Source organism: Pelophylax lessonae (genome assembly GCF_965119305.1).
Source record: "Pelophylax lessonae genome assembly, chromosome: 8".
NCBI classification, from domain to species: domain Eukaryota; kingdom Metazoa; phylum Chordata; class Amphibia; order Anura; family Ranidae; genus Pelophylax; species Pelophylax lessonae.
In genome coordinates this window covers 99313093-99336102 of record NC_138775.1, presented here as the reverse complement: position 1 = coordinate 99336102, position 23010 = coordinate 99313093, and positions in this window count along the sequence as shown.

Genomic DNA, 23010 nt, shown 5'->3' with positions numbered 1-23010 from the left:
CAATCCTGGACATGAAGGCACTGAATGGTTTTGTGCGAGTTAAAAAATTCAAGATGGGATCTGTTCGCACCGTGGTGGCTTCCCCAAATCAGGGGGATTTCCTGGCCTCCATAGACATCAAAGATGCCTACCTTCACATCCCAATCTGTGCAGGACACCAACGGTTTCTCAGTTTTGCCATGGGGGAGGATCACTATCAGTTTGTGGCGTTGCCATTTGGTCTCGCTTCTGCTCCTTGGGTTTTCATAAAGGTGTTGGCTCCAATCCTGGCGCCGCTATGGCAGTGGGGGATATTGGTCCTGGGTTACCTGGATGATCTGCTTCTCTGTGCAGAGTCCCCTATGGTGCTGGAAACAAATTTGGAAATCACCATGAGAACTCTGGAGGAGTTCGGGTGGATTCGGAATCTTCAGAAGTCGTCCGTAGTCTCTAGACTGCAGTTCAGCTGTTGCTGACCAGCAAATGGTCGTCCCTTCGGACCGGCATGAGAGTTCTGGGACTGATGGTGTCGTCCTTCGAGGTGGTCCCCTTTGCTCAATTTCACACGAGGATCCTCCAGAAGGAAATCCTTCTCAATTGGAACAAGAATCCAAATTCCCTGGATGTTCAGATCCAGCTGAGCCAGGCGACCAAGGAGTCCCTGATCTGGTGGCTTCGGTCCCCGATGCTCAAGCAAGGGAAATTTTTCCTCCCTATATATAGGATAATTGTCACCACAGATGCAAGTCTGTCCGTATGGAGGGGAGTTCTCGGCAGGTTGTTTGCTCAAAGAGTCTGATCCCTGGAAGAATCCAGGTTACCGATCAATGTTCTGGAGCTGAGAGCGATCAGGTTTTGCCTAGTACACTGGATCGAGTACCTGCAGGGTTGTCCAGTGCGCATTCAATTAGACAATGCCACGGCTAGTGATGGAAGAACATCGGCCGGGGCAGTTCGCAAACGTTATCCGCAAACTTTCTCAAATGTTAGCGAACCGCAAGTTTGCGGCGGGCCCCATTGACTTTAATGGCAGGCGAACTTTAAAAACCTTCAGGTCATATTTGAAGCCACAAAATACTTACTAGCTGTGCAAAAATAGTCCCAGCACATGGACACTGTCATAACAGAAGTATTGCTATTGGAAAAGTTGCCATAAAAAAAATTTTTTATTTTTTTTCAGCAAAAAAATTATTATTTTTTTTTTTAAATCAGCCAGAACTGACAGCAGCCGGGAAATACATGTCAAATACATATAGGGTCCATTTACATGTCTGTAAAATGGGTCCACATCCGTTCCACAATTTCGCGGAACGTTTACAGACCCATTGATTTTCAATTCCAGTCTGAAAAATGAGGCATTCACAGGATAAAGAAGTAAGTGTCGGCCAGTACAGGCCCCAAAAATTAGCCAACAGGCATTAACCTGACAGCAAAGAACATTGTCTTTTGTGGCTGGAGGTACATTAGGCATTCACAGGATAAATAAGTAAGTGTCGCCCATTCCAGGCCCCAAAAATTAGCCCACATGCGTTCACCTGACAGCAAAGAACGTTGTATTCTGTAGCTGAAGGTACATTAGGCATTCACAGGATACAGAAGTAAGTGTCGCCCATTCCAGGCCCCAAAAATTAGCCCTTTACCTGACAGCAAAGAACGTTGTATTCTGTGGCTGGAGGTACATTAGGCATTCACAGGATAAAAAAGAAAGTGTCGCCCATCCCAGGCCCCAAAAATTAGCCCACATGCATTCACCTGACAGCTAAGAACGTTGTATTATGTGGCTGAAGGTACATTAGGCATTCACAGGATACAGAAGTAAGTGTTGCCCATTCCAGGCCCCAAAAATTAGCCCACATGCGTTTACCTGACAGCAAAGAACGTTGTATTCTGTGGCTGGAGGTACATTAGGCATTCACAGGATACAGAAGTAAGTGTCGCCCATTCCAGGCCCCAAAAATTAGCCCACATGCGTTTACCTGACAGCAAAGAACGTTGTATTCTGTGGCTTTAGGTACATTAGGCATTCACAGGATAAATAAGTAAGTGTCGCTAATCCCAGGCCCCAAAAATTAGCCAACATGCGTTTACCTGACAACTAAGAACGTTGTATTCTGTGGCTGAAGGTACATTAGGCATTCACAGGATACAGAAGTAAGGGGCGCCCGGCTATTACAGGCCCCAAAAATTAGCCCACATGCGTTCACCTGACAGCAAAGAATGTTGTATTCTGTGGCTGAAGGTACATTAAGCATTCACAGGATAAAGAAGTAAGTGTCGCCCATTCCAGGCCCCAAAAATTAGCCCACAAGCGTTCACCTGACAGCTAAGAACATTGTATTCTGTGGCTGGAGGTACATTAGGCATTGACAGGATAAATTATTGTCGGCCATGAGAGGCCCCAAAAATGAGGCATTCAATGGACTTAAAATGCATTTTATGCCGCTGTATTTACCGAAAAGACAAGGACCATGAATTGTTATGGGTGGATGGCGGTCTGGCGGATATTTGTGGCCTGTCATGAGGAATTTTAATCAAACATGGTCTACTGGTCACATGTGTTGAATTCCTCTGAGATCCATGCCTCATTCATTTTTATAAATGTGAGGTAATCAACACTGTCATGAGCTACTATCAAAAGGTTGTGTTGTATAGAGAAATAATTATTCGATACCTACATCCCGGTTTACATGTAAAATAATACCAATGTCCAAAAGGACGTTGGAAAAGGGGGAAAGTGGGCTTAGTGGGACTTTGTTGGTATCATACTCAGACATGTATAACTAGGTAAATATATAAAATCAAATATATTTTATTAAATTATCTTTTTTTTAAAAACCAAAAACATTGACAATTAGATACTATTGACATAATATCATCAGACATACAGAAAACATACAGACAACAATGCAAGTGTAATCATTTACAAGACTAGTGACTTTCCAAAATCGTCATTGATAAGATCCTCCTTATTGAGGTGTGAGGCTTGTGGTACCTCCACTGAAATTCTAGCCCGACATGTTTCGCAAAAGATTATTGCTTCCTCAGGGGCAAAGAGAATTCAATAAAGATTATCATCTATGAAAATATCAAATACAAATAGTTAGCATTGCATATATAATGGTATCATTAAGAGCATAGGCATTTAGGCAAAAAAGGCAATCCCAAATCTACATCTCCCAGCCTGTGTATACCCTTAGAAACATGGTCAGGTGGAAAATACTAGGTGGCTAAAAAGGGTGACGTATTATGTCTCCCCGGCGAGTGCGGGGGCTTCGTTTATTAATTGCAATATAGTGCAATGTTGTATACCATATTTCAATAGTCATATATTAAAGTAACAACAATTGTACCTACCAAAAGACTTGTCACTCTGTGATTACAAATGGACACAGGAGGAGATGGGAATGGATGGTAGCAGCAGGCCTATATAGCTCAGGTTCCAGCTAAAAATATATATATATAGTGAACTGTATAAGTTTTTTAGAATTGGTATATTTATAGGTTTGCTATTTAGAATATAAGAGCAAACACTTGATGGAAAAACACCAAAAATAGTCCCATATAAATACCTGAGATTTTGTTTCAGAAAGAGAAAGTATAGCGTTTTACATCCGTGTTTTTGGTGCTGCTTGAAAAGGTCCCAATTGAGGGCAGGATGTAATACCATAAAGCACTTCCAGCTTTTAGGTCTTGGAACTATTGAATAAAACCGATAGAGAGCCATATAGAGAAGAAAAAGCATAGGGACAAAAAGGAAGAGAGCCATTAACATCGGGCAGATCCCATTAATATGTATATTGGATAGTTAATGTAGAAAAAGTTTACCCGTATTGCTACGCCATCCCAGATTCCATCTCCTGACTGCCGCCATTGCGGCTTTCTGCTCCATTTAGAAGCCCCAACCCGGAAGTCGTCACCGCACAAAGGCGATGACTCATTTCCGGATCCGGTCCTTGAGTGCGCATGCGCCGTATTGGCGCACGCTCACTGCTAAAAGTGGAGCTCCACAGTGTCTGTGGGCTCCCGGAAGCTGCACGGCAGAGCAGAAGCACATAAAGTGCCTCGCTCTCCTGCCCAAGGACCGCACACTCGCCGAGGAAAACACCGCCACGGCGCCATCTAGTGGCCAGCTCCAAAAGCAACAAGACCGATGACAAGATGCAATCAAGGATAGCAATGCCACACCTCAAATTGCTCCCAAGACACCACAATATTGCAAAAAATGCATCCCATTTATTCCATATCAAAATGGCCGGATAATACATGAAAAGTACATAGAAATACATAAAAAAAGGGGGATTATATCAATAAGTTGCATAAAGAACATGTTAACATATCGATGCACTATTTTTAGCTTATTTTAGATTCAAAGCATCCTCAATAAGGGATTTGGTGCTTGATATAAACATAAATTTTCTAAGGGAGTATACCTTCGCTCCCTTGATTTGGGTGTATAGACCGCTATTGCTGAGATACACAAAAGCTCAGAGACACCAGAGAAATAGGCCTGGCGGGTATATGGGGTTGGCTTATTTATCTGTCATTTATATGGAATGTAGACTTAGGGCCATAACCATTAAGGGATTTTATCCCCCAATAGTCATCTGTCATCACAAAAAAGGTTTGTATGTTAGCACCTCATTGATGCCAGGTGGTACCGTGGCATTTAGGAATTCAATCCAATAGGTTTCTCTCTGAAGTATCCGCTTATCCCAGTAACCCCCTCTGGGATCCTGGGGCACAACTTCTAAAACAAAAAAACTAACCACTGAATTGTTGTACTTATGATGTAATGCTATATGTCGTGAGACAGTGGTTTGTATTCTCCCACCTTCAGAGTAGTACAGGTGATCGCCAATTCTCTGGTTGAACTGGCGTATTGTTTTCCCCACGTAGTAGGCATGACAGGTACATTGCATGAGGTATACAATACCCTGTGTACTACAGTCAGTATAACTACTGGCTCTGTGCCAACTGCCGTTGGGCAGGGAAACCCCCCTTCCCTCCCTCACCCATGGGCAGCAGGCACATGTACCACATCTGTAAGTTCCTTTCGGATTGTTACCCATAGGTTTAGGTTGGTTGTAATGACTGCTAACCAAATTGTCCCGTATCAAGGGAGCCCGCCTGTAAACGATTTCCGGGTGAGTCTTTACATATTTGGCCAAAGTATAGTCATCTGTTAAAAGATGCCAATGTTTGGCCATAATTTGGCATAGTTTATTCTCATGTGTTAAATATCGAGTGATTAGTGAATAAAAAAAAGATAATTTAATAATATATATTTGATTTTATATATTTACCTAGTTATACATGTCTGAGTATGATACCAACAAAGTCCCACTAAGCCCACTTTCCCCCTTTTCCAACGTCCTTTTGGACATTGGTATTATTTTACTGTCATGAGCTAGGCGAGTGCGCTTATCAGTCACGATCCCCCCTGTTGCGCTGAACGTCCTTTCGGATAGGACACTGGACGGGGGGCAAGCCAACAGTTCCATTGCAAACTATGCAAGCTCTGGCCAGAGGTCAAGCCTGCCCACCCAGTAGTCAAGGGGTTCATCACTCCTCAGAGTGTCCACATAGGCCGTTAACCCGATAAAGTCGGACACCTGTCGGTGTAGGTGTTCCCTGATGCTGGATCCGGAGTATAGCTGTCGATGGGTCGGCTGAAAAAATGATCTCATATCAGAAGTGACCAACACATCTTCAAAACGCCCTCTTCTTGCAGGTGCTGTTGGATTGGTACCCACAACTTTTTCTCTGTGAGTGGAAATTCCTCTGCCAGCGCACGCAAAAGCAGAATGCAGCAGAATGGAAGTTCTGCATTCTGACCGCCCTCTGTGATGCTGGTAACATTTCCACCATTTTTTGTTTGTACCAGGGGTCTAAGTATGTTGCCACCCAGTCCTTGCCCTTTATGCTTTTTATACGGTGGTCCCCCTTAAAACACTGGAGCATGAAGGCCCCCATTTGCACTAAACTGTAAGCGGTGTAGTGGCCTGGCTCCTGCTCATCATCCAGGATAATGTCATCCTCGTTCTCCTCCCCCCATCCACGGACAACACCAGGGATCCCAGAAAGGTTTAAAGCATGCTTTTCTTGCTCCTCCTCATCCGCCCCGGCACCATCCTCCTCTGACTCCTCTTCAGACTCCTGTTGTTGACTTGTCTCAGATGGAGTAGCACCCCCTGGGAATTCATCCAACATTGCGACTTCCTCATCTTCCTGCTCCTGCTCCTCGACGGCTTGATCAATGACACGACGCAATGCACGCTCCAGAAAGAAGCAGTAAGGTACGATCTCACTGATGGCGCCCTGGCCGCCAATGACCAGTTTGGTGATCTCATCAAATGGCCGCAGAAGTCTGCATGCGTCGCGCATGAGCAGCCACTGGCACGGTGAAAAAAAACCAAGCTCCCCAGAACCTGTCCTGCCGCAGAGTTCATACAGGTAGTCGTTAACTGCATGTTTCTGCTGGAGCAGCCTATCAAGCATATACAAGGTTGAGTTCCATCGCGTCGGGCAGTCACAAATAAGACGCCTGATGGGCAGGTTGTGTCGCCGCTGAATGTCAGCAAGGCGAGCCATGGCTGTGTAAGAGCTACTGAAATGGCCCGAAATTTTCCTGGCCTCCAGCAAGACGTCCTGGACCCCAGGGTATTTGGCAACGAATCGCTGCACGACCAAGTTCAGGAGGTGTGCCATGCATGGCACGTGTGTAATTTTGCCCTGTTTCAGTGTGCTCAGCAGATTGGCACCGTTGTCGCACATCACTTTACCAACTGTCAAATTGAGCGGTATCAGCCACTGATCTGCCTGTGAATGCAAAGCTGAAAGGAGTGCAGGACCAGTGTGGCTCTTGGCATCCAGGCACAACAGATGCAGCACAGCATGGCAACGTCTCACCTGGTATGTGGAATAGGTTCTGGGGATCTTGGGCGGCGCAGCGGAAAAGACGGTAGCAGCGGAAAAGGAGGAGTCAGCCGAGGAGGTGAGGGAGGATGGAGTAGGAGGAGGAGAAGAAGAGGCAGGCCTGCATGCAATCCGTGGCGGTAAAACCAAATCTACACGGGTGCCACGGGTTACATGCTTTTGACAGCAATGTGAAGGTTCACCCAGTGGGCAGTAAAAGTTATATACCTTCGCTGCCCGTGTTTGCTAGACCACGTGTCTGTGGTCAGATGTATCTTGGCACCAACACTGTGTGCCAGAGATACATTCACTTGCCGCTGAACATGACCATATACTGTAGCTCTGGAATGCCCTTCTGCAAGAAATATTTCCTTCCTGGGACCCTAAATTGTGGTGTTCCAATGGCCACAAATTTCCAAAAGGCCTCCGAGTCCACCAGTTGATATGGCAGTAGTTGGCGGGCTATCAGTTCCGACAAGCCAGCAGTCAACCTTTGGGCAAGAGGGTTATCCAGCGTCATCATTTCCAGGACAACATGAGGACGGCATGATGGAAGGTGGAGTGGAGGACAATTGTGAGGAGAGAGGAGAAGGAGAAGAAGAAGGAGAAGGAGAAGAGGCTGGACAGTGAGAGCCTGGAGTGTGGCTTTGTGGGTTTTGACGGCGTTGCTCCCACTGGGCTCGGTGATAGGAGTCCAGGTGCCTTCTTAAGGTGGTCGTCCCTAGGTGAGTGTTGGGCTTACCGCGACTTATGCGTTGACTGCAAAGGCTGCAGATGATGGCAACACTATTGTCAGCAGCGGACACATTAAAAAAAGCCCACACTGTGGAGCCATGTGCCGGCGTCCTGGGAGCGCCAGATGTGACAGTACATTGCTGATGTCTCGCTCCTGATACATTAGCAGTCTGCTTTGTCCCTCCTGTGCAATGTAATTTCCGCCTGCTTCTCCTCCCTATCTGCTGGTCCATCTCTCCCTCTGAACTCCCCTCCTCTTCCTCTCTTGTGGGTGCCCACGTGACGTCCAAAGACACGTCATCATCGACCTCACCTTCCCCACCACTAACATTCAAGATCTCGGAGTAGTCAGCAACAGCGGGAACAAACCTCCTTTGGCTGATCTGGGTACTGTCGTCAGACTGTTGGTTGGCGGCTGTTGCTACCTCCTCTTCCTGATCCGATGCCAAGAATGGCTGCGCATCGCAAATGTCTTGTGATGGATCTGAAAATAGTTCCAGTGACTCAAGCAGAGGGTATATGGTGGTGGTGTTGGTAGTGGTGTCTTTGGTGGTGCACACAGCAGAGAGTGAAGAGGGTGCAGATAGAGAGGATGAGGAGGGTGCGGAAGAGTAAGGCTGAGTGAGCCACTCAACCAAGTCTGGTGCATCCTTTGACGTAATCGAATGCACCTTCTGAAACTTCACACTTTGGCTCCAGCCTACTGCTCCTGCCCTACCCCTACCACCCCTACGTAAGGGCCTGCCTCTTCCCCTCCCTGTCATTTTTTAAATTACCCTGTGACAAAAGTCTCTAGAGAAGCACAGTATATGTGGAAGAAGGTATATAACACCCTGCTTCAATCTGTGGTTTTGGGGGGGCCACTGGTCTATCACACCAGTTCTACAAAAAATTGGCCAGTAACTGTTGTCACTGTGTGTAGCACAGTTAACGCAGCAAAAGAGGCAAAATTTTTGCAGGACAAAAATACTCTGTTATAAAAGTATACTGTTAGATAACACCACACTTCAATCTGTGGTTTTGGGGGCCACTGGTCTATCACACCAGTTATACAAAAAATTGGCCAGTAAGTTTGGCACTGTGTGAAGCAGAGTTAAAGCAGCAAAAGAGGCAATATTTTTGCAGGACACAAATACACTTATAAAAGTATACTGTTAAATAACACCCGCTTCAATCTGTGGTATTGGGGGGCCACTGGTCTATCACACCAGTTATACAAAAAATTGGCCAGTAAGTTTGGGACTGTGTGTAGCAGAGTTAAAGCAGCAAAAGAGGCAATATTTTTGCAGGACACAAATACACTTATAAAAGTATATGGTTAGATAAAACCCCGCTTAAATCTGTCGTTTAGAGGGGCCACTGGTCTATCACACCAGTTATAATACTTTTTTAAAAATGCTTTTTTCGCTCTTTGTAGTTGTAGTATCGCTGCAGAAACACTCACCACACCAGTTACAATGCTGCACAGTGCACAATGCAAATCCACTATAATATGCTTTCTATATTAGAAACTATAATATAAGTGTATTACACCCCTATATAGTGCACACCAAAGAATAGTACACCTATACCAAATACCAGTCCTTGAAAGGACTTTTGTGGACCTATAACAGAGCGGTCTGTGTCACTGACAATCTGTCCCTGCTCCCCACAGCAAACCTCTCCCTACACTGACAAAAGAGAAAATATAGATAGTACACCTATACCAAATACCAGTCCTTAAAAGGACTTTTGTGGACCTATAACAGAGCGATCTGTGTCACTGACAATCTGTCCCGGCTGCACACAGCAAACCTCTCCCTACACTGACAAAAAGCAGAATGTAAAATGGCAGCCAGCTCAGGTCTATTTATAAGGTAGGGGGTATGGCCATGTGCTGAAATGTCTCAATTGGCTGTCCTGTTCCACCTGATGGATGTGTCATGGGTCAAAGTTCGGCGAACTGCGAACGAGCAAAGTTCGCCACAAACAGACCGCCGGGCGAACCGCAAGGCCATCTCTAGCCACAGCCATGGCTTATGTCAATCACCAAGGGGGCACCAAAAGTGCACTTGTGGGCTTGGAAGTGGCGGGCATCCTTCGTTGGGCAGAATGCTTTGTTCCAGCTCTCTCCGCTGTTCACATTCCAGGAATGGAAAATTGGCAGGCGGATAGCCGCATTCGACAAGCCTTGAATGTGGGGGAATGGTCCCTCTAGCTGGAGGTGTTCCAGCAGTGTTGCCTTCATTGGGGCACTCCAGATGTAGATCTGTTGGCATATCGGGTCAACAGAAAAGTATAGAGGTTTGTGGCCCACTCCCGAGACCCTCTGGCAGACGCCGCAGATGCACTTGTGGCTCAGTATCAGCTGATGTATGCCTTTCCTCTTCTCAAGTTGCTGACAAGATGTCTTTGCAGGATCAAGGCGGAAGGCATTCCAGTCATTCTTGTGGCTCCGGGCGTGGCCTCGCCGAGCTTGGTACGCCGACCTGGTCAGACTAGTCGCAGACGCTCCTTGGAGACTTCCTCTCAGGCAGGATCTACTGTCTCAAGGGCCAATCTTCCATCCTGCTTTACAGCTTGGCTGTTGAAAGCCAGGTGCTGAAGGACAGGGGTTTGTCTGATTCCCACTTTGCTTAAACCAAGGAAAGCGACTTCTAGGAAGATTTATCATCATACTTGGAAGTCGTAAATTGCGTAGTGTGAGTATCTTGGGGTTCCCCCTCACTCTTACTCGGTGGCTCGGATCTTGGCTTTCCTTCAACGGGGAGTTGATCAAAAGCTGGACTTGAGTACAATCAAGGGTCAGGTCTTGGCCTTGGCAATTTCCTTCCAAAAGCCATTGGCCACCCTTTCCCTGCTACTTAACTTCATCCAGGGGGTGAGACGCTTTGTACCTCCGGTGCGACCTCTGTTGCCACCTCGGGACCCTAATTTGGTGCTGTCGGTTCTCCAGACACCTCTACTTCAAAAGTATTCAGGAGATTCCCCTGCTTGCCTTATCCCAGAAGGTGGCCTTTTTGGTAGCTATCACTTCTGTGTGCAGGGTGTCGGAACTGGCGGGGTTGCCCTATCGTTCTTCCTACCTGGTGGTTCTAAGGGATAAAGTGGTACTTCGTCCGGATCCGTCCTTCCTTCCGAATGTAGTTTCCAGTTTTCACTTAAATTAGGTCATCGTGTTACCCTCTTTGTGTCCTAAGCCAAAACATCCTAAGGAGTTTGCACTGCATACTCTGGATGTGGTTTGGGCAATCAGGGTGTACTTGGCAACTACTAAGTCTTTTCAAAAGTCGGATTCATTCTTTGTACTTACAGATGGCCCTAGGAAAGGGCCGCCTGCGTCTGCAGCGACTATTTCCAGATGGATCAGACAGACGGTTGTGCAGACTTATTCGATTAAGGGTCAGGTTCCTCCTTTACCTGTTAAGGCGCATTCAACTCGGGTACTTAGTGCTTCCTTGGCTGTTCACCATCAGGCATCTGTGCTTCAGGTTTGCAAGGCGGCTACCTGGTCATCTGTTTACACCTTTACCAAATTTTATAAGGTGGATGTCCTGGAATCTGCAGATGCCTCTTTTGGTCGCAGAGTTTCGCAGGCTGCTGTTTAAGGGGGTTCTTAGTATCCCTTGAGGGTGTTTTCTGTTTGTTTCAGGTGGACCTCATCTTGTTGTTCTGATGAGTCCTCTGTTGCCTGGTTGGCTATGTTTAGCCTTGGGGACTTGTTTTTTTCTGCTGTTCCCACCCCTCAATTTATGGCACTGTTTGGGATGTCCCTACTGATATGCATTGACTTAACGTAAAATCCTTTTCTCTTAAATTCATTAACAGACGCAGTACCCGCCCCTCTATTTTCAAATTGGGTTGGTATTACTTCTCTGACACTGCTTTGATACAACACTGACATCCTATGCAGGAAGAGAGAGGGTGTACCCTCTGAGACTGCCCATAGGCGTAGCCAGAACTTTTTTTCTGTCAAGTGTCCTACTCCTGTAGGGGGCAGTATAACCCCTACTGATATGCATTAGGAACTGCGTCCATCAATGAACTTAAGAGAAAAGGATTTTACGGTAAGTCAAAAATCCAGTTTTTTTAAATCTTTACTGCTGCAGTACATTGTGAAATATCAGAAATCCATTAATAGAGACATGTAAATGTACTGTAAGATCTGCTTTAAATATGTTGTTAAAATACAATTGAAATAAATGGCCTAGCTAATTGTAAAGTACAATTTATCATTTAAATCAAACCTGGAGCTGGATATTTGTTGTTTGAAGAATTATCTTTAGTAATATACTTGGTTCAGGGCATAAAATAATAATATTGCCAAAAAAAACAAAACTTACTTGAAATTAGGTAATAACACGGGAAGTTGTAGTCTGCATAACAAGCAGTGTAATTGTACTTTAATACAAGGCCTTTCCTGGATGGAGACAAGTTTCTGAATGGTTTAAGAGAGAAAGAGGCTTGCAGTGTTGGATGATAAATATTTTGTTGTTGGACCATTAACTGATCTTTTTAACTTTTCCCTTCTAACTTGAGAATTTCCTCATGACTAATGAATGACTAATATGTGTAATGAGGCAATGACCCTACCCAGTCATTGCCTCATCTAAAGTCCCACATATCCCCCCTTTTTTGAACCAATATACAGCGATAGAGGCACACGGCTCTTTATTTCTTGGTTTACCTAGCCTATGCACAGCCCCATGCATGAGCAGTCTCCTCAACCCCCCCCCCCCTCCCTTTGGTGGAGGGGTGGCCACTTGGTGTAACGCTCCTGCGTTTTTAGTATAGGCTGGATTTGCAGCTGCAAAATCTCCACTCAGTAGTCATGTAGAGATGTGTTGAATACCAGATCCAACTCTCCAGGACTCATCACCGTGGGCCTGTCAGCTTCAACATACAGATATATACACACTCAATGAGATGTTCCTGGAGTGATAGGATGTATATGATAGTATGAAGGTGATGTGCTGAAGGGACAGGTGTGAACAGTGACAAGGATGGTAATCACTTGATAGGTTTGTATAGGAGAGTTCAAGATGGTATTTAGGAATGCAGATAGGTTAGTATCGAGTATGCTAACAGGTGGTGAAGACAGCAGATGACAAATACAGGATAGACTAACCCAGTGCAAGGATAGATAGTAGTAGACAGGAGAGCTAGCAATCTATGCAGCAGTGCAGATGATAGATGGTAGTAGGCTCAAGAGCTAGCAATCTATGTAACAGTGCAGATGATAGGATAGTATGGATAGGTAGTAACAGTCCTTAATGTGCATAGGTATATAATAAGGTTATGGAGGGTTCCCCTGCGGGGTACTTATCACTTGTAATGTTAGTAGTTTAGAGAGGTCCAGTAGATAAGGAATGATCCGGTAGCGAGATACAGGGATCAGTAGCGAGGTTCCGGTCTGCTCCAGGTAAAGGGAATAGCTGGAGGTTCCGATCGAGAGACAGGCTTGAAAGCATGTGGATAACAAGGCAGGAAGGTAGGGAGAGATAGCCATAAGTAGAAGCGGTATGCCAGGAGTGATCAGGTAGCGAGATACAAGATCAGTGAGTGAAACAAGTCCAGGTAGCGAGATACATGAGCGAGTAACATCAGGTAGGCTGCTTCTGACATGGCTTGATCGAACCAACCATGCGGTTGAACGAACAATGTGAGTGAGACCGCCGGCGGTTGAAATAGCCGCTCTGCGGCGCTCAGCAGTGACATCATCGTTTTTAAAGGTATATGCGTACCACCTGAAGAGAAAGGTGGGACGCATTACAGAGAAAGTGGTGATTAAGGGTACCGGAGGTACCAGAATCTTACAGTACCCCCCCCTTAAGGCCGGCTCCGGAAGGCCTATAGGACAGGTTTCTCTGGGTGTTTCGAGTGAAAGTTCCGTATAAGTCTAGGCGCATGAATATCAGAGGTATCTAGCCAGGTGTCGTCTTGGGGTCCATAGTTCTTCCATCTTATGAGATACTGGAGTCTTCCTCTATGGATGCGAGAATCCAAAATTTCCTTGATCTCATACTCTTCTCCGCCTTCAACTTGTATTGGAGGTGGAGGCAAGATGGTAGGCCTTATTCCTTGGTTAGGAACATGGGGCTTCAGTAGCGACACATGGAAGATGGGATGGATCTTGAGATCTGCTGGTAGGGTGAGCTGTACTGCAGCTTTTCCGATAAGTTTTTTAATTGGGAAGGGTCCCAAAAATAAAGGTCCAAGCTTCTTGCTAGGGATTTTTAATCTTAAGTTCTTTGTCGATAGCCAAACAAGGTCCCCAATAGCATACTGAGGAGAAGGTCTTCTACGTAGGTCGTAGTACTTTTTTTGTTGACTGTGAGCGTGTGATATAGTGGTATTGAGTAAACCCAAAGAGTCTTTTATTTGGGTAAGGTAATCCGAGGCTACTGGGTTACTCGATGGCAGGATGCGTGGTGGAAGAAGAGTGGGATGAAACCCATAGTTCAAGTAGAACGGACTTTGCTTCGTAGTACTGTGGGTTGCGTTGTTGTAAGCAAATTCTGCTAGAGGAAGGAGATCCACCCAATCATCCTGCTAGTATGATGTGTAGCAACGTAGATATTGCTCAATGCACTGGTTGACTCTTTCAGTCTGTCCGTTGGTCTGAGGATGGTAGGGAGAAGTGAGCTTTCGCTCAATGCGTAAAATTTGACAAAGTGCTTGCCAAAATTTAGAGATGAATTGTGAACCACGGTCGGACAAAAGAGTTTTTGGAATTCCATGCAACTTAAACACATGTTTCATCAGTAGTTCCGCTGTTTGTTTAGATGAAGGTAGTCTACGGATAGCAATGAAATGTGCCATCTTTGTCAAGTGGTCCACTGACACTAGGATGGTATTAAATCCTTTAGAGGGTGGTAGTTCTACTATGAAATCTAAGGACACAACTTCCCATGGAACCTGGGGTATTGGTAGACTACAAAGTAGTCCAGATGGTTTTGTATTGTCAATTTTGGACCTTGCACAGATATCACATGAAGAAACAAATTTTTGTACAGACGTCTTCATATCAGGCCACCAAAACTGCCTGGTGAGCAAATTAAAGGTTTTCGTTATACCCATATGTCCTGCCATGGGCACATCATGCGATAACTCCAAGATCTTGGTGCGCATAGTAGGGGGTATGTAGAGTTTGTCATTGTAATAGAGGAAGCCTTCTGCATCAGTACTTAGTTGTGGTGGAGGTGAATCCATTCTTATACTGTGCAAAATCTCTTCCTTCAAGGAACGGACAACACCAATAATGCGTTCATAGGGTATTATGGGAATGGAAGGGATTTCGGCGCAGTTATCTTCGGACAGATCCTGATAGCATAGTGGTGCAATTTCATCTGACACCACAGACAGAATCTTCCCATAAGATGGGAGGTTACACAATAGTGAGAAGGGAAAACCAAAGTCCGTTTTTTCCAATCTATGATTGGTTGGTGTGTGTGTAACCAGGGAAGTCCCAAAATAATAGGAAAATGGGGTGAGGATAGTATGTCAAAGGTGATGGTCTCCACATGTGATTCGTTGGTAGTGGCAAGGAGTGCCTGTGTCTGGTTGGTGATTGGACCAGAAGACAGTGGAATACCATTAATGAAACTAACAGAAACAGGCTTAGATTTTGAAATAATAGGTATTTTATTTAAGGTAACAAAGCGTGTATCAATATAGTTTCCACAAGATCCAGTGTCGACCATAGCCTTGGTGGTGATCCTAGTTTGGTCCCATTGTAATATTAAATGAACAAAAAGATAGGGGTTAGAAAAGGAAGTCGTTAATCCTCCCAGCAAGACATGTGAACACTCACCCTCTTTTTTGCGGACAAGGGGACAGGTGCTTATCAAATGATCCGAGGATGCGCAGTACATGCAGAGATTTCTGGATGTTCTTCTAGCTCGTTCAGTAGTCGTTAAAGGTGGGCGTATGGTTCCTACATCCATGGTAGTAGGGTCAACGGCCGAAATCTGAGAAGGACTAGACAATGGCATTCCCATCTTTTCAGCCCTTTTTTCTCGCAGTCGTCTGTCGATGTTGATACTAAGTTTTATCAAGGCCTCCAAGGTGCCAGGTAAATCCGCTCGGACGAGCTTGTCTTTAACAGCTTCTGATAACCCGAGTCTGAATTGAGTTCGCAAAGATGTGTCATTCCACCCTGAATCAAGGGTCCATCTTTTGAACTCAGATACAAAGTCTTCTACAGAGAATAATAAAAATTAAGGTGACCAGCGCTATGGAATATGCAGTGAGTGTAGGTTGGAAGATCACGGTGTAAGCTGCCAACAACCAAACCCAAAAGGGTTAAAGAATGAAATGTGTGCAAGCGGGGTTGTGAACGGCGCTACCGTGTTAAAAGCATAAATACATTTGGTGAGTAAATGTCATAAATAGTGGTATAAAAATCATGAGGAATATATGCAAAATATATATATAAAATTAATAAAAATTATAAAATTATAAAAAGTCTTCTACAGGTCTCCTTCCTTGTTTTAAGGCCCTCAACTGAATATCAGCAGTACTCTGCCTATTGGGGTCATCGTATAAACTAGCGAGTTCTGCTAGGAATAAGGAATAGGTGTAGAGAATCTGATCATTATTCTCAAAGAGAGAGTCTGCCCAGGCCCGTGGATCACCCGTCAAGTATGAAATAACGGTACAGACTTTTATTTGATCAGTGGGGTATGTACGAGGTTTTAACAAAAAAAGCAATTGACATGCGTTTTTGAATTCACTAATTTTTTTCCGATCACCTGTAAACACTAGAGGAGGGTTTATTTTAGGTTCAGGAGGCTGAACAGCAGTAAGCCGTGAGAGCTGGGTTACCTGCTGTGTCAGAGTCTGATTCTTTTCTTGTACGTCAGTCAGAGCAAGTATTAACGCTTTTACTTGTTGTGTTAGTTGTGTCACTTGAGTGGGTAATTCTGCTGAATCCATTTTTAAGGTTCGTTCAATCTGTAACGCTCCTGCGTTTTTAGTATAGGCTGGATTTGCAGCTGCAAAATCTCCACTCAGTAGTCATGTAGAGATGTGTTGAATACCAGATCCAACTCTCCAGGACTCATCACCGTGGGCCTGTCAGCTTCAACATACAGATATATACACACTCAATGAGATGTTCCTGGAGTTATAGGATGTATATGATAGTATGAAGGTGATGTGCTGAAGGGACAGGTGTGAACAGTGACAAGGATGGTAATCACTTGATAGGTTTGTATAGGAGAGTTCAAGATGGTATTTAGGAATGCAGATAGGTTAGTATCGAGTATGCTAACAGGTGGTGAAGACAGCAGATGACAAATACAGGATAGACTAACCCAGTGCAAGGATAGATAGTAGTAGACAGGAGAGCTAGCAATCTATGCAGCAGTGCAGATGATAGATGGTAGTAGGCTCAAGAGCTAGCAATCTATGTAACAGTGCAGATGATAGGATAGTATGGATAGGTAGTAACAGTCCTTAATGTGCATAGGTAGATAGTGCAATAAGGTTATGGAGGGTTCCCCTGCGGGGTACTTATCACTTGTAATGTTAGTAGTTTAGAGAGGTCCAGTAGATAAGGAATGATCCGGTAGCGAGATACAGGGATCAGTAGCGAGGTTCCGGTCTGCTCCAGGTAAAGGGAATAGCTGGAGGTTCCGATCGAGAGACAGGCTTGAAAGCATGTAGATAACAAGGCAGGAAGGTAGGGAGAGATAGCCATAAGTAGAAGCGGTATGCCAGGAGTGATCAGGTAGCGAGATACAAGATCAGTGAGTGAAACAAGTCCAGGTAGCGAGATACATGAGCGAGTAACATCAGGTAGGCTGCTTCTGACATGGCTTGATCGAACCAACCATGCGGTTGAACGAAAAATGTGAGTGAGACCGCCGGCGGTTGAAATAGCGGCTCTGCGGCGCTCAGCAGTGACATCATCGTTCTTAAAGGTATATGCGTACCACCTGAAGAGAAAGGTGGGACGCATTACAGAGAAAGTGGTGATTAAGGGTACCGGAGGTACCAGAATCTTACACTTGGCAGGTTGTGGGGTCAGAAGATATACCCAACATGTGCTTTTGACATATATTGCTAATATCAATTTAGGTTGCTTTCAATGGCTGTTTTTTCCAGGTGGGACTGATTGATGGAGCTGCGATGCCCACCTGGGGTCCTTTTCCCCCCTCCCTTCCACATTTGCGCGGGGGGATTGGTAGGCTCTCGATGTGCATCGACGCCACGCCTTCGCCCTGTGTGCATGGCGTCACTTGTGGCACCGGCGTGCTGTTTGCCATCTGCGTGCTGTGTAGTGTGGGGGGGGGGGCTCCTTGGTGCTGAGCAAATATGGCTGCTTGGGCACTGATGCCTCATGCTCTCTCACCTAGGATTCAGGTATCACTTGATTACATTGTTCACTCTGGCTGTTCTGTTTTCACTGGTCTCTATTGGTGTTTTTCTTATATCATTCCCTCCTTTGGTGAGAGGTTCATGTTTCCATTTTATGTCATTATCTGCTTCTATTTCTTACCTGGGTCTACTCCTACTGACACCTTGCTTTTGGGCTCCAGTCCTCTCTATATCATCAAACGTGCACTATTTACATTGATATATATTTTATTACTTTCCACAGAATGTCCTTTCAGGCACATTCAGCACCATTTTTGATTTTTAATGGGGACCCCACTCCCATGGTAGTCCATCCACAGTTGTCTGTGTTGTTTTCATGCCACTGGCCACTGCCACAGCTCCCGGAGATGAGTCCCCCACCATGTCTTCAGCTTCCAGCACCTCATTTGGAACCTTTAGCTGACCTGTGAGTAACCAGGGGAGGCTCCTCTCCCCCTCTTGACTTCCTTCTCCTTTTTTTTTTTTATTTAACACTAGACTACAAATATACTTTATTGCAGATACAAGCATATTTACCCTGCATTGGCTCCTGATGAGTGAAAAGAACCCACAAAACGCGTAGAGCCCTTTTTCAACGCTATGCAATTACTATCATCTGATGTATTACTTGTTTATACAACCATTATCCATCAATGCATCTTGATAGAGAAGTCTAGGTCAGCTTATAACACCACCCACAACACGGTGGTGTGGCGATATGTCTTAGTATATATATGTGTTATTAATGAGCATTACTATTTATTCATTGTATTTTGAAACTACGCAATATGTGCATATGTACAAATAAACATATTTTACATTGATTTTTCATCACTTTATAACTGTGTGCTTCATTTAAAGTCCCAAAACCTCCCTCTTCATTTAAATGAATGACTAAAATTGTACCTATCCACAAGAAGAATAGCAAGGAAGAAGCTGGGAAAAACAGTCAATTGAGTTTAACATTGTAGAAAAACGTATGCAATCATTCTTAAAAAGAAGGATCAATGATAATTTAAAAACAAACAATTTACTGGACTCACAGCAGGATTGATTTACAGAGGGCAGATCATGTCAGAATAATCTGACTGAGTTTTTTTACTACACCATAAATATACCTCCCAACTTTTGGATTTGAGATTGAGGGACAGGACATGGGGAGACAGCAACCTGCGTTACATGCACAGCGAGCTATGGCAAAAGTGGTTTATAAATGTAAAAATCAGTGTTTTTTGCTAGAAAAGGACTTAGAACCCCCAAACATATATATATATATATTTTTTAGCAGAGACCCCAGAGAATAAAATGGTGATCATTGCAATTTTTTTTGTAACTGCGCAGTGGTTTTTCAAACACAGTTTACTGGGCTAAAATACAATTTAATTAAATAAAAACAAAAAACAACACAATATATGACCCAATTATTTACATATCATGAAAGATGAGGTTACACCAACTAGATATTTACTCAACATGTCATGCTTTTAAATTGCGCATGCTCCTGGAATGGCTGCAAACTATGGCACTTAAAAATCTCCATAGGCGACTCTTTTATTTTTTACAAGTTACCAGTTTAGAGTTACAGAGGAGATTGAGTGCTAGAATTATTGCTTTTGTGGAAATACCATACATGTAGTTTGAATACAATTTACATGTATAAGTGTGACCTACGTATGCATTCACCCCTGCGCGCGGGCGCGGGGTGATGAGGGCGCTTTAAAAACATTTTCATTTTTATTTATTTTATTACATTTTTCTTATTTTTACACTTTCCCTTTAGCAAAAAAAAAAATCACTTTTCTTCCTATCACAAGGAATGTAAACATCCCTTATAATAGAAATAAACAGTGACAGGTCCTCTTTATGGAGAGATCTAGGGTCAATAAGATCCCACATCTCTCCTCTATACTGTAAAGCAGGCGTCTCCAAACTTTTTAAACAAAGGGCCAGTTTACTGTCCTTCAGACTTTAGGAGGGCCGGACTGTGGCCATTGGAACTAGAAAAGGTCCCAACATGCATGGGAAAAAAACAATGCCCTATCTTTGGTGACAGTGGGAATTGTGCACCATCGTTGGTGTCACTGGGAGAAAATTTGTCTCATCATTGGTATCATTGGGAGAAATTGTGTCCCATCGTTGGTGTTATTGGGAGAACTTGTGCCCCATCATTGGTGTCATTGGGAGAAATTGTGTCCCATTGTTGGTGTCATTGGGAGGAATTGTGCCCCATCGTTGGTGTCATTGGGAGGAAATATGCTCCATTATTGGTATGAGTGGATGAAATAGTGCCTCAAGGGCCAGATAAAAGCAACAGGGCCACATCTGGCCTTTGGGCCGCAGTTTGGAGACCTCTGATGTAAAGCATTAGATAAAAAAAACTAAATAAACATTGATCCAGTGCTCTTAAAAGAAAATGGCCTTGTTTACATTGGGCAGGAAACGGAAGTAATGTCATGACGTTGCTCTGGTCCTCCTAGACCAATGATGGCGAACCTTGGCACCCCAGATATTTTGGAACTACAATTCCCATGATGCTCAACTACACTGCAGAGTTCATGAGCATCATGGGAAATGTAGTTCCAAAAAATCTGGGGTTCCAAGGTTCGCCATCGCTGTCCTAGACAATAGAGATGAGCGGAGGCCATCTTTCCCCTGCTCATCTCGGTTACCAGCGGCTCCAACCACTTAATTCGTTCTCAGGGTAAGCCCGAGAACCACCGGGAAGTGACGGGAGGGGTCGCCCCGCTCCCGTTGCTTTGCGGTGGTTCTCGGGCTTACCTGGATGATTGTATCTTTTTATAGTGATCCAGCGGCAATTCCGCCGCTTGGACCACTTTTATCGATTAGAAAATCGTTGGCTGAAAAAACAATACCAGGGTTACGGCATATTTCTGCAGCCATAACCCTGGTATTCTACTTCTGACCGGGGCGTCTTTTGTCTATGGCCCAGTCGGCAAGTGATTAAATTATGATAAATATTGGGCATGGTATCAGTAACAGGTGTGGCCGGAAATGTGTGGGCTGCCACAGAGAATATCAGGCAAAAATACAATGTAAAAATATATAATTTATTTAAAAGATAAGTGAACAACATAAATGTAAACGCATCTCCAAAATACCAAACTGAGTAAAACAAACCAGATAACCAAACAAATCGTGACACACAATGAACCCCCCCCCTTCCCTTTCAGAGCCAAACGGACAATTGGTGGAGAGGCCCATCACAAGAGACATCAGGGAACAAGACCGGCAAAAGAAACCGAGAGGAAATAGAGGAGGCAGGAGGATCCAAAGGAAAAAGATCCCGATAGGGGCAGGGATATTTAACCTCAGTGGGGTCCCTTTAGGGGAAGAAGAGCTTAAGACCTTAGATAAAGGATTAAAATTTGCTCCAGTACGGAATTTAAATAAATTCCAGACGTATGTCAGTATATAAAAATTCGTAAGGACATTAAACGTCAAAAAATACTGTTTATCAAACCCCATTGTTAAAAATTCTGCTAACTCAGGCTCCTCACTACTAACTAGTTCCCCTAGTCCCGTCATGCCTAGTACTCATTTGAGGAATAAATCTATTTTAATCCTCTTAATAAAAGTAATACGTTTTTGGATGTGTTCAAAAATATGGTATGTAATGACTTGGAAAATCTTAGGATCAAAAAGGTATCGGATCCACAGTTTATCAAAGCAGGGATTAAATCCCTGGAAGATAACAAACAAATTGTGATCAGACCTGCAGATAAGGGGGGTGGCTTGGTAGTACTAAGTGCTGAGTACTACAGAAAAGAGATGAGCCGCTTATTGTCAGATCGTGATACCTATGAGGTCTTGAGGTCTTGAGAGGTGACCCCTTGCTCAAATTCAAGGGAGAATTGAGCAAATTGGTCGAGTCGGGTAAGGTTAAGGGGGTTCTTAATAAAAAAGAATCTCTGTACCTTGACCCTCTTTTTTGTAGGACTCCAATTATTTATTTTCTGCCAAAGGTCCACAAAGATAAAGTTTGCCCACCAGGTAGACCCATAGTCAACGGTATAGATTCCGTGACTTATAGGTTGGGCCAATTTATCGATGTGTACCTTCAGCCATTAGTAGTTTCTACTAAAGCCTATTTGAAGGACACAAAACATATCATCCAAATCTTACAAGACTTACCATGTACCCCTGCCTCTATCTTAGTAACAGCGGACGTGGGTTCGCTGTATACTATTATAGATCATGATGAGGCAGAGGAGGCAGTCAAATGGGCCTTTTCATCTCCATCCTCTAACTTACCAAGGAAATTAAGAAGTTTTCTTCTGAGCAGTTTATATTTCTGCCTATCAAGGAAGTATTTCTGGTACGATAACACCTTCTACTTACAGAACAGGGGCGTGGCCATGGGCGCGCGTTTTGCTCCCAGTGTGGCCAATTTATTTATGGCCCACTGGGAGGAGGAGACCGTGTTCCGTGACCGTCCCCCCTGAGTTAGTGTGTTACAGGAGATACATAGATGACCTGTTCCTGGTGTGGAATGGCGAACCAGATGGTCTAGTGTCATTTATGGATAAGCTCAATGGTAACAATAAGAACATCGTCCTTTCGTGGACCACGAGTCCGGTCAGTGTAGTGTTCCTTGATCTCGTTATATCTAAAGGCATAGGTGCGTTTACCACCAGCAATTTTTCCAAGCCGACAGACAGGAACTCTTATATCCCCCTGGACAGCTGTCATCACGCCTCCTGGCTTTGCAATATTCCAAAGGGGCAATTTGTAAGATTAAGGCGCAATTGTTCCTTTGAGGCCGATTTTGTCACACAGGCTAATGTACTTTCGGAACGGTTTGCACAAAAGGGCTACAATAAATGCAAACTAGAGAAAGATATATTAACTGTCCAAATGGTTGATAGGAATACGTTGTTGTCCAGTGGTTCTAAACCTGAAGCCCCTAATGGGGAGGTTAGAATCATATTGGATTACAACATCCAACATAAAAAGATTGAGAGGATCATCAACAAACACTGGTCCATTTTGTTGCAAGATAAGATCCTTGGAAAGAATTTG